Source organism: Pimephales promelas, chromosome 8 (assembly GCF_988280905.1).
Source record: "Pimephales promelas chromosome 8, fPimPro1.hap1.1, whole genome shotgun sequence".
NCBI lineage: Eukaryota > Metazoa > Chordata > Actinopteri > Cypriniformes > Leuciscidae > Pimephales > Pimephales promelas.
The window spans coordinates 35,427,927-35,437,504 of record NC_142776.1 but is presented as its reverse complement, the minus strand read 5'-3'; positions in this window follow the sequence as shown (position 1 = coordinate 35,437,504).

Genomic DNA, 9,578 nt, shown 5'->3' with positions numbered 1-9,578 from the left:
GTAAAATGGGTTCAGGCAATTGATGTTGACATAAGTCTAAAGGGAAAAATGTAGGAAGAGGCAGATATTTTAGCCATTGTAGTAATGGAAAAAGCGGACATTTCAGAATGTGCGTTTGCATGAGGAAAATAATATTTTGTCCCAGGAATCAGGCCATGTTTATTTGAGCCTCCGCCTGCTGGAAACTAAAATGGTCATTAGAACGTCATGGCTGAAAAAACGAACTCGACGCATCCCAGTAATGCATTTTAAGAGTATTTTGCTACTTGTTATTATTGACATAACCTGCATTACAATAGTGTTAATCAAGATTAAAACTTCTCTAGTGTCACCAAACGGAATTTTAGAAATGAGGATAGCCCTTTTCCATTGGCCAGACCAACAGATAGCCCCGCCCCAATCTCACGCTATTGGTGGAACCCCTTAAAAAAGCAGTGAACTATTGGACAGTTTTCAGAGAATCTGCATTTTAAAATAAGTAGACTGAATAGCTCTTTAAACCTGTCACGATTATTAAAGTCCCCGTGAACCGGAAGTTGCAAACGACTTTTCTCCAGTGTTGTGACGTATTTCGGAGAGAAACGGAATACTAAATGAGGCAAAATAGTGGGCGTGGCTTTTTTTCTAACTAGCACCTGATTGGATCTAGAACGCAAGTTTACACACGCTGTCAATCAATGCTCGCTCGGCGCTCGCAAACACACAGCAGCTGTCAGTTGGAGGGGTGTGGTTATGGATGTTAAGGAGACGCCCAAACCGTAAAGCCTACGTCATCGGGCAAGGTCCTCCAATGCAGAGGGGAGGGGCATTTTCAAACTTTGATTAAAGATTACGAAGCCAAAAAATTTTTTTGTGTGGATTGACTTGCATGTATGAATTGTTCACCACAAAACGATCAATTTAGGCAAACAAAGTAAGTATGGTCAATTTTGATTTCATAGGGACTTTAATAATCATCATCTTGTTGTTATGCGATCTAATCGCAGTTATTTGAGCTAACTGTAACAATTGTAGTTTAAATTTTAATTTGCAATTCCAATAAGGGAATTCTAAGGGCACTGTTATAAAGTGTGCAAAGATATTTATACGAAATGGATTGTGGGTAACTACATTATTATGTATTCAATTATATTTTTTCATAGCATGAAAGTAAATTGTATCGGCCTACTTAAATTGAAATTATGATATCGATCACATTATTCTTCAGCACAACATACATGACAGTAACAGGTCTATACTTTAACTTGGTAATGGCAGGTGAAGCAAAGCAGTTTGATGAACAATCATGTAACAAACATTAATCTGCAATGACTCATCATTTTACACTGACACCAGGACCGTTTATTATAGTAAATATGGGTTCACTTGTTCATTTTCACATGATCTTTCCATGAAGACCTATGATGATGTTCCAGGCGGTTTGACCTTTCAATTTTAAGATTCACCCAAATGGACAAACCCAAAGGCTATGAATACTGCAAAAGAAGCTTTTTGTGAGTGTTGACGTATGTTTCAATCTGCTGACTGGTTCAGTTTTGTTGTGTAAAGCCATCAGTGCATCATACCAAGCCACGTCGGTTGTGTGTTGAAAGGTGTTTTGTTATTTGCTTTTTTTGCCAAACCTCCTCCCTCACTTACTTGGAACTCATCGCTTTGTTTCTCAGTGGGTCACAACAAACACATATACTCTATTTTAGGGTGGAATGATTTCCTTACTACCTTTAACCACACAAAGGTGACTGACATTTTAATTAGAGACTTACGTTGGTATTTTCACTGTGCTGACGGAAGTTACTGCCAATAGTTTAAATGTAAAAATGAAAGCAATCATTGCTTTTACATCATCACATTTTAAGGTTGCTACTTATTTTATTCTGCATTTTACTTATTTTTTTTTTTTAACAATATCTACTTTGTCCTTACAGCCGAATATAGAGCTTTTTGTACATTTGGAACTTTAATTTTCTTGTTATTATTTTGTAAATCTGATTCAAAAGTTTGGACACATTTAACATTGGCCGCCCCAAAATAATGAATGAAGTGAATGAATTTCAAGGTGTTTAAAATTTTTTAAATCTTTAAACCCATTTGATGTCATTAAACCTGAAATGTTATAAATGTAATATTTCTAATAAATATTAAGTAGGTGCTTTGTAGTGCATATAAACATGTTTTTTTTTCCATCTTTAACAAACATCAGAGCCTCAGGAGACAGGGTGAGTCAAAGCTTGCCCATTTTTCCCAGTCAGCCACATTCACTTCCCTAGTAATAAGTCTGGTTACAGTCTGTGCTCTCCAAAAGGTGTCTGAGCGATTTGAAGTGCAACTGGGATAAAGATTTTTTCGTGGCCTTTTATAAAAAAAAAATGTGATGTGATATGGACTGTGTTGACATTTTCAGGTGTTTTTTAGCTGAAGTATGTGGCTGAGCCTGTCGGCTGAAAGAGTGTGTTTGCAAACTGTAGAGTACATGACAGTGTTCATTCAGTTATGCCTCATAACTGCCAAGATGATTCATTTGTTCTGTCAATAAATGTTCTGTAATGTTCCAACACTTTTATTTAATTTGAGTAGTACACAGGGATATTTGACTCACATTGGATGGTTACTTTGTCATTATCCTCAAAAAGTTCAAATCCATTTTATGGATTATTTTGTGTGATGTTAGTGGAGGAGTGAAGCTCATAAAATCTGTCAGGTTTCATATTCTTTTGATTCATAACCCAAAATCAAAAGAAAGTTTGGATGAAAATATAAATTATTTTTACATTTTCTATTTAGTTATATGTATTGTGTATTGTAGTATTGTAATGTGACAAACAATGTTTAACCCTTAAATGTTTCACCAGTCATTACATATTTAGATCTTTAGCGACCTGGATCTAGATCTATCACGGATGAATCTCTAACCCCCAAAATTGCAATCAATATCAAAATCAATATTTTGAGCTGACAGCTTCTTCAAAGGGCAGTGCCACTAATATTTGATTTCGTACAGTTTGCTCTGATGACACTTGTGTAGGCTAGTCTTTGTTTTTATGACTGGGATTTCCTGTGGTAATTATGAGTGAAACATCACGCCATCATTGTGTAGCCTACCATTGTCATATTGAGGAAGAAATGTGAATTTCACCTAATGAGTCATCAGAGATTCAATTATTGTTGTGCAGAAAAAATATACTTATACTTTTACATACCTTAGGTCACCAGTGAGAAATAAATGGGGGGAATATTTGGTGTGAAATATGAGCCGGATGTGTTATTGAGTGATTCATCCAGAGAGATATATGGCAGTTAGAGGTTGACTTTAGATAGTGTGCCACAGGCACAGTTTAATAATCTGCTGAAAGTGTAGAGGTGGGGCTGAAACTGGCTTTGCTGCGGCATGTTTAAGTTAAACCTATATGTCAGCTTTTGTTGTTGCTGAATCCATGACATCCAGAATGAGGAATAGGCCCTATGTTATAGATTAACTCGGATGCATCCAATGCCATAAAAACCTAAATTGTTTTCACTTTATGCAAGTCTATTTTGTATAGGCTATGCATTGATATACTGCTTAAAACGGGGGTGGCAGTGTTGCCTTATGGAAAAGTGAATTGGTTCAGAATACCCTGTCAGTGCTTATAGATATTGATTATCTCTCCGTAAATTATCTCTTATTTACGTCAACAACAAAAAAGTATGACTAAATCGTCCCGGCTACATTATGGTCTTATCTCTGTTCAATGCTGTCTTGAAGTACTTAAAAGTTCGTTAGTTTTAAATCGATTTTTTTTATTCATTTTTAATTGGTCTATCCAAAAGTTTTGAATGTTGTCACGCCTACATTTGCCATCATGCATGTCTCATTCACTGTTCACTCAGGACAGCAGTTACCGGGTTACAGTGACCTCTGCTGGTCACACTTATAATTGCATCCAGAATTAGAAAGAGCTTTATGGGCTCTATGCACGGCGGTATCTCCGGTGAAGCATTAGGGATGCTCGATAACTTCCGCCGATCGTAGAGTCCAATGCAATACCAAGAATTTATATTGAATTTTATACTCCATGGTTATACTAAAGAAACGTTAGTCACAAAAACAGATAAAAGAGACACGTTGTGTTTATGCTTCTTTTTAAAATTATATTAAATAAATATAACTGTATATAAAATTACATTTAAACGTATGTACGTTTCATTTCAAAGACTGGAGGACAGTAAATTTTGAAGACTTTTCCTCGGTTTTCCTCCGCTTTAATCTCCACAACCGGAATGGACGAGCATCCTTGCGTCAAATGCGGAATTTATGCGTGCATAGTTAAGTGTGCTTGTACACAGACGGATTTTACCTTTGTGTGGAAACTTCCAGTACACACATTTAAGGGCATTTAAACTGTTCTGGAGGGAAATAGGGAAGAAACTGTTCCTGTGCTCAGATGTTCTTGTGCCTGTAATCTGAGGCGCCGTCCAGACGGCTGTTCAACTGAGTGACTGAGGGGAATGGAGTCCGTACTGTCTGTTGTAGTCTCCTGATGTCTGATTCGGTGGTTAAACCAAACCGCACAGTTATAGATGAACACAGGACAGACTCAATGAGTGGAGCATGAGTCAGCAGATTCTGCGGCAGGTTGAACATCCTCTATCGTTTGGTGTCAGTAAGATTTTTCCACCGAACTTTCTTTCAGCAAAGATGCGTTTTTATCAAATAAATGCATCAAAATATCTTACCGACCACAAACTTTTGAATGTAGTGTGCTAAAATATTTTTAACAATAGAGTAGGCCATTAACCTACATTAATAAACGCAGTTCATTGTTTGTTAATAATGCATTAAAGGGATAGTTCACTTTGAAATTCATTTTTGCTATGTTTTAGCTTACCTCAAGGGCATCCAAGATGTAGGTGTCTTTGTTTCCACAGTAGTCTCAATTTTGATATTTTTAGGTCAAACAGTTCTTGTCTGTCAGTCATATAATATGGAGATCTATGGGGTCCACCTCAAAGAGCATGCACAGAGAAGTCCAAATTAAACATGATTTAATGACTCGTAAATGTACGATATAAATACTGTTAGTTTCTGCTCACACAAACCGCTCGTTTCGTGTCTTAGGCCATCAATGTGTACTTACATTTACGAGTCATTAAATCATGTTTAATTTGGACTTCTCTGTGCATGCTCTTTGAGGTGGACCCCATAAACAAGAACGGTTTGACCTAAATATATCAAAATTGAAAATACTGTGGAAACAAAGACACCTACATCTTGCATGCCCTTGAGGTAAACTAAAACATATCAAAAATTAATTTCAAAGTGAACTATCCCTTTAACGAATGTCAACGTGTGGGACCATCATTTCAAGAATGTCCATAAAGAGCAAATAGGATATGAAATTTAAGACTCAATGGCCTACATATTTCCCTGAAATTACCAGCGGATAAGGATAATTTTCCCAGAGCTCATCTGAAGCTGTCGATGGCTTAGTTTCCTGCAGAAAGGCACAGTTGTAAAGCAGGATTAGGTAGGATTGTAGCATATGTGCACACCAGCAGTTCTCAAACTACAGCTTTCTACATTTCCAATGGAGTGTATTCTAAAGGTTCTTCATCTAATGGTGGATTACAGGAAACCATCGATTTATCTGAAGAATAACACCTGACGGACCTGCTGATGAGTGACAGCTTTGTAGCTCCTGATGACCTTTAAGGCCCCAAAAGGAATACAGGAAGAAAATATTGGCTTGATTAGTTTTCACTCCAATTGTTTTGCAACATGAAATCAGTTTAATGTCTCCCAGACCAAAGATGACTCACCAATAGACACACAAAATGCGTTTAACTTCTCAACCAAGGCCAGGTTCGTCATCGCACAAACAATGTTAAGTGTCTGAAGTGCATCCGGTCGCAGGGGTCCCGAATCAGTCTATTGATCCCATTTGGCATGTTGAGTCATGTCTCTCATTTGGGCTTAGACTTTGGATTCATCTTTAAAACAGATGTAACGTTTATCATTTGAAGATACAGTATATGCACATTACTCTCTTATTACTTATGCTTTCATGGCTGGTTCTGAATCAAAGTTATATGTTTAACTGCCCTTTCAGCATAGTGGTGACCTTTCTTAAATGTCAGCAGTGATACCAGCGCCAACCTTTTGTTTATATCTGAATGCTTCAGCATCAAGAGAGGCATGCTAATAAAGCTTTGCATTTTAAAAACAAATTGTCTCCACAATAAAATGTCTCATCATTTTAAGTTGTTCACGTGTCATCATTAACTAACTAAAACTATTAAACTAAAACTAAGCATTGTTTTTGGTCATTGAGATAAAGATGAAATAAAAAATAATATATATATATATATATATATATATATATATATATATATATATATGTATATATGCAGGGTTCTCAAGTTTGAGCAAAAGCTTGGAGTGAGATCACACGCGGTTAGGGGAGGAGCCATAATGAAGCCCCGCCCCACCCATCCCCGCCCCCAATTTTACCCATTGTTCATAATTAACCAGAACAAATTAAAATTATAACAATTAGGCCTAGTAAATCTAATAAATGACAGAGCAATTCATCACATCAAATACTCTTTAATGCAGTATTACAAATATAGCTAACCAAAAATATAACAAATTGCTCCAAACAGTTTCAAACAAATCTTTAAAAATTGCATTTTGATTTTTGAATGCGTCTTCTATCTAGACGAATGATTTATTGTGTGGTGGGACATTGAGAACAAATGGACAGATTAGAGTGCACCACCTCTTCCACTGTCTCCTCCTCTAATCTGGCAACCTTTTTAGGGGGCTTACCCTTTGGTGCCCAAAATGACAAAATATCTTTCTGCTTTTTTCCTGACATCTTTGAAAAATACAAATGCAACATTATGACAATGATTAAATATTACCCAGAGCAATCTGCTGTAATACATCCTTAATGTAACTAGAAAGACTATTAATATTACAGTATAATATAATTTAAAATAAAATCAGTAAATCTTCATTCCTTTCCATACCCACTAACATTTCTCTTAGTTTCAGATAACATAAGATAGCCAAACTGAGCCTGGTTGCAAAGTAGTTGTAGAGTTTTTGACTGCATCAATAATAATGTACGATGGGCTACATATTAAATGTTCTAGCCCAAAAATGTTAGACGAGCTTCTTCCAACTTACCTGCTTCTCCATCACGACACATGTGTTCGCGCGATGTTGTTGGTTACCTAGTAACGAACGTAAGGTGGCCGAGGATGTTCCGTCCATTTCCGTGTGTTCGCGCTACTGAATGACATGTCATGTATAGATCAGTGGTGCACGCAGCGCGCATATATGTTGCCTAGTAACGAACGCAATCTGGCGGAGATACGCGCTGGTGGCAGGAAACTTCACTTTGTTTGCCTGCGCCTCGTATACAACGTTAGAAAGCTTTCAGCCAGGACAACTTGGTTGGCATTGCCTTTTCAGCGTGAGAAATACACAGTGTGGCGTGTGAGCGTGTGAACCGGTCGAAATGAGTGTGTCTCACGGCCAATGCGTGAGACTTGAGAACCCTGATATATGGGCGGGAGGGGAGGGGAGGGGTAATACTATTACCCCTAATAGGTTGCCAGGTTGAGTTGACAAACGGGTTGAAATTGTGTATGGTATGTGGATTGTGTGAATGTAATGCATTTAATGCAAGATCTGGCAACTGGTCAACATTAGACAGAGTTTGGGCCATGCAAATGACGAGAGTTTCCCGGGAGAAATAACAAACCGGGAAACGTCCGGGAGATAAAAAAAAAAAAAAAAAAAAACGGGAGCAACCCGGGACAAACGGGAGTGTTGACAGGTATGCTTTAAAGATCAATTGAGCTAAACTCTATAACCAGTACTTATTCGCTGTAAAATGTCTGAAGTAGTCATTGAACATTTTGGAACAACAAAAGAACATGACCTATGACGACATACTTAGTACAATAGAAAAGTGAGAGTGAGAGACATGGATGAGAACTCTCTCTCTCTCTCTCTCTCTCTCTTTCTCTTTCTCTTCAGATGCTGTTTACAAATGGATGCTGGTGAATGGTGAGTGGGTGGAAAGTGTTGGTTGTCTTGTCTGAGACTGTTCAGTGTGGTTTTATGGGAACTCCACGATGACTTCATTGCAGCTTCATTAGTGTTGAAAAACACACACTGGTGTTTTAAATATATATTTGTAGCTGTTTTTTTAGTGCTGAATGCAGTTGTTGAGTTTAATGTTAATTCCAGCTCTATGTCCATATGAACTAATTATTATGGGTCACATTATGCATTAATATGATATACACACATTTACTGCATACTTATCCATATTTTGGAGACACATTTGTTCCAGAAGTGAGCCAAACCACAAAACTTGGGGACATCCTCATTTATTAAAATGGCACATATTCACACACAAAAAATTCTGGTAGGGTTAGGTTATGGTATTTAAAACTGCATATAAAAACTATAGACATCCATGCAGTGTCCCCATTTTTAAATGTTTGTGTGTGTGTGTGTTTGTGGTTAAGGTAAACTCTACTTTAATGGGATTAGATTTGTTGGCCCCCATGAGGTAATCCGGCTTCTATATCAAATTATGTTGTTTTTTGGGGGGGGGTTTAAATTCAGAAAGTGTTCTGTTAGGGGGTAGGAGAAAGCATACAGTTTTTACAGTTTAAAAATCCTTATGTCCCCATAAAACATTGAAACCCAACATGTGTGTGTCTAACTGCTTTAACACAGCTCCAGATGGATAGACTGTTAGAAATCAGGCCTCCTCTGCTGCTCATCTTGGAGCTCTGGCTTCCATCCCGTGGTTGTCACACCGCAGAGAGGAGCATCTCCAGGGCTGGCGTATAGGCTCTGCACACTGTGACCCAGATACACAGCAGCGCACCCAGAACACAACCTGTCTCTCTGACTTCCTATTCCTCCATTCCTCGCTATTGTGTCCCTTCCCCTCAGACACGAACCCTGCTGTGATCCCTGAACAGTGAACACCCACTGGCCTTGGAGATGGTTGTTAAGATGAACATAATTTACCACAACATCACTGCGTCAGCAGGTAATCAAGGTTTTTGAACCACCTTTCATGTTAAAGACACTAGTGCAACGGTTGACGTTAACCAGCAAATTACAAATAATTATTTGTATCTCAGATGAAATGGTCATGATGAGGGTGAGTTTTAGAATAGGCTACATGCATTTCATTTGATTTGCATTATCTCAGTTTGCTCTTTTGCAGTATTAAAGGGATACTTCACCTCTGGAAAGATGAATGTGTGTTTAAAATGGGTCATTAATGTAGAAGAAATGTGAAATTATTTTTGAATTTGGAGCTTTCTAGACTGAGAAAACCCAGAAAATGTATTTTTGGCTTATGTGGATGAAAAACAACAACTCCCAGAATGCACTTGCTTCGCTGCCCTAGAAGGCCACGCCTACCGGTAACAGAGCACAGTAGTTTAATAACAAGTCTAGGCTAGTAGTGAGTCTCCGTGATGAGTCTGCCCGAAATTGTGTTTCGAGATCGACCAAATGTTCGGGATTCGGCTTTTGCGTTCTACAGTCGCCATTCATTATG